The sequence below is a fragment of the Propithecus coquereli genome, unplaced genomic scaffold (genome assembly GCF_000956105.1).
Source record: "Propithecus coquereli isolate 6110/MARCELLA unplaced genomic scaffold, Pcoq_1.0 Scaffold142, whole genome shotgun sequence".
NCBI classification, from domain to species: Eukaryota; Metazoa; Chordata; class Mammalia; order Primates; family Indriidae; genus Propithecus; species Propithecus coquereli.
Genome location: NW_012138525.1, coordinates 4124030 through 4127115, shown reverse-complemented (window position 1 = coordinate 4127115; position 3086 = coordinate 4124030). Strand labels below are relative to the sequence as shown.

Genomic DNA, 3086 nt, shown 5'->3' with positions numbered 1-3086 from the left:
GGGGTATTTGGTGTCGGGCACTGCTCGGTGGTCAGACTCGAACGCCCTGGACTCCGGCTCTCGGGGAAACAGTGTCTGGTAGGGGCGACCCAGCGCTTTTGCCAACTCCAGAACACGGAGGAGAATGGTAACTGTTTGAGAGGATGCTGTAGGAAGTCAGAGGCCGAGGCATCTGAAAATGGGCGCTTGGAGAGCGGGAAGGATTTGTCCGTGTGGGAATCGTTAGGGGTAGGGGAGGCAAAGGTGATGGCTCACACCGCCAAGTTTCCTTTCAGAAAGCCCCTTGGAGGCCTGACTGCCTCACCTCAGCCTCTTTAAGAGCGGCCCCGCCCCACCAGCCGCTCGTGTCAATCTAATCCCCATGGCCAATCGTAGAAGACGAGAGACCACTTCCGCGCCTCAACCGCACTAGGGGGCGGGGCAGGTTGGTCACGGGGCCAGCCCGATTAGCCAGAGGCGGTAGAGGCACAGAGCGGTTCGGCGACGCTCATTGGCCAGAGAAGGGTAGGCCCGGCGCAAGGCCACGCCCCTCAGCGGCCACGGGTTTGGTTGCGCGGTCGCGGGGGAAGGAGACGCTGTCCTTCCGCAGCGATGGGATCCCGGGTGAGTGGCGGCCGGGGCTGAGCCCCCCAGGCGGCGGGGCCTGGGACCGAGGTTTGCGCAGGGGCCTGGGCGGGCGTAGATGTCCGGGCCCAGCTGGACCCAGAAAGTGCCTGGGTTGGAATAAGTAGCTGCCTGGGCTGAGGGCGGCGCGCGAGGATGCCTTTCTTGGGGGCGGAATGAGAAGGTACGTGGATCCGGGAGGAGATGCCCCGGCCTGGAACGTTGCGAGGCTTGGAGCATGAGCGCAGGTACCCGAACCCCGGCTGGGAAAGTACCCGGGGTGGAAGGAGCACGTGTGCTGGCTGTGGGCAGTGTCAGAGGTACTTGGGTGATCCTTAAGGATGTTACGGGGTCGGGGCAAGAGAGGAAGGGGCCTGACCCGGCGCTGCACAGCGAGATGTCCGGGGTGGGATGAGGAACTTGGGGGAATGCCCAATGCCCAGCGAGTGGGACGGGTGAGGTGTCCAGGATGGGATGAACAGGCGACTGGGCGGCGAAGGCCCAGGGAAGTGCCTGGCCGGGGACATTGCTGGGGTCAAGGCGAAACGAGGGAGTGCTCAGGCCACAGTCATTAGTTGGGTCATCTAGGGACGGGGAGGATTGCCTGGGATGGAAAGCCTGGGCATCCAGACCGAGAGTTGTAAATGCACAGGTTGTAAATGCTGTGGTGGGGATGCAATGAGGAGGTGTCCACTTGAGGTTGTAGGGCAGGAGAAGTGGCTGCACAGGTGGGGCCAGGCGCTGCACAGCATTAGAAGTATTTGCTTGGTGGGAAGCATTGCCACAGGCTTTTATTGTGGAGAAGAGGTGGAGACCCTGCGTCGTGCCAGGAAGATGGACAGGGTATGGGGGGGCTGGATTGGATCCATCTTTGGAGTGAAACAGTCTTGGGGGCTGGTGGTGTTACCTCGCACCTGCCATTCTTCCTCTCAGTGAAGACAGCAGGGATGCCTTGGACTCTGCTGTGAAAACCAGGCCTCAGTACCCCTCTCCCAGCCCTGTCTCTCTCTTGGAGCATGTGTCCAGGCTCATCTTTGTAACTCCACGTGGGCTTTTCATGTGGGGACCCAGAAGTCCTGCAGGTATGGCCAGGAGAGGGCAGTGGCAGTTGTAGGCAGCGACCGGGGAACACCACTATAGCCTTGGGATCCTCCAGAGCTGGGGTCACATCCCAGCTTGGCCGCTTGCTCAGTGACCTCGGGCAGGTTGCTCTGCTCTCAGAGCCATGTGGTTTCCCCATCCTTGAGATAAACATGGGTCATCGTGAGGTTCTGTGAGTGGCTAGACTGCAATCTTTTAGGGGAGAGCCCGTTCCAAGTCTGGCCTGGAGTAAGTGCTTGGGAAATAGTAGCTGCTGATCCTCTGAAGTTCTTGTCTTCCCTCATCCTGAAGCCCGAGCTGGGCTGGAGTCGGGAGAGTGGCGGGGGTGGGGGGTCGGAAGAGTGACTTATGGTATTAACTTGGGCCCTGACCACTGGAGGTCATGTAGCTCAATTCCTAGCCTCCTGGCAGGATGTCTTCTAGTCCTGGCAACATGGCAGTTCCCTTAGCCCTAGATCATTACTCTGCCTGCCCCTTCTCTGACACACACCCCTCAGCCCTAGAGCTAGATTGATAGGATCGTCTGTCCTTCTCACTCACTGGGGATAAGCTGTTTCTTGTGCTGGCTCAGCGACTTTGGCTGCCATCCCAGGAAGACAGGGTCTGTCCTGGCCTGCATGTTCCTTCCACTTGAGGTCCCAGGAGACCTTGAAGGCATCCTTAGGCTTGGTGCTGGCAGTTGGGGAACACCCTGCAGGGTCTTGGAGTCTAGGCTATGTGTGATCAAGCCACTTATTCCCTGGCCATGGAATGGGGCAATGGAGTATGTGGCAGTGGTGCTCTGCCCTTGTACTGCGCGGTTCTGCTGGGACTGCTGCTTCTTGCTCTGTGTCAAATGTTGCCAAAGGGTTGCGTTGAGCACAGAGTCTAGAGTCCGATAAACTTTGGTCCAAATCCTCACCCCACCACATACCAGCTGTGTCACTGTGGACTCCTGACAGCCTCCCTGAGACTCAGTTTCCTCACTGGAAATTGGGGGTAGGGCTAGGGAGGAAGGCATCTACTTCACAGAATTGTAATGATTCGGTGAGAAAATGTATGTAAAGAACTCAACACGAAATACACAGATAAAGCATAGTAGCTGTTATTATCTGGGGAAATGCACTGCTGTTTTCATAATACAATCCACAGGAAATAAAACATTCTTGGCTTTGTGGGAGGTGGAAAAAAAAAAAGATTCTCAGTCTGGGGCCTGAGATTTTTGTTTAGCAAATGGCCCAGTGGTTTAAAAAGGTTGAGAAAATGTGACATAAAGCTCCAAGTTTGAGAGTGATCTGTCTATCTCCCAGGCCCTGCAGCTTCTTGAGCCAGCAAGCCAGAACTGTTTCCACTCCAGGGCTCATGGTGGGTAGAGGGTCTGTGGGGCATTCAGCCGCCGCTGG

At 57.2% G+C, this 3086-nt stretch overlaps 1 protein-coding gene across 1 annotated transcript in view; it reads left to right on the top strand.

Annotated features, from left to right (window-relative positions):
* Positions 1-445: 445 nt before the first annotated feature.
* Positions 446-3086, top strand: part of FAM73B (family with sequence similarity 73, member B) — a 25069-nt gene continuing 22428 nt past the window's right edge. Inside the window, exon 1 of the mRNA XM_012639795.1 lies at positions 446-603. The gene's annotated coding sequence lies outside the window, so the exon portion shown is untranslated. The remainder of the gene's footprint in view (positions 604-3086) is intronic.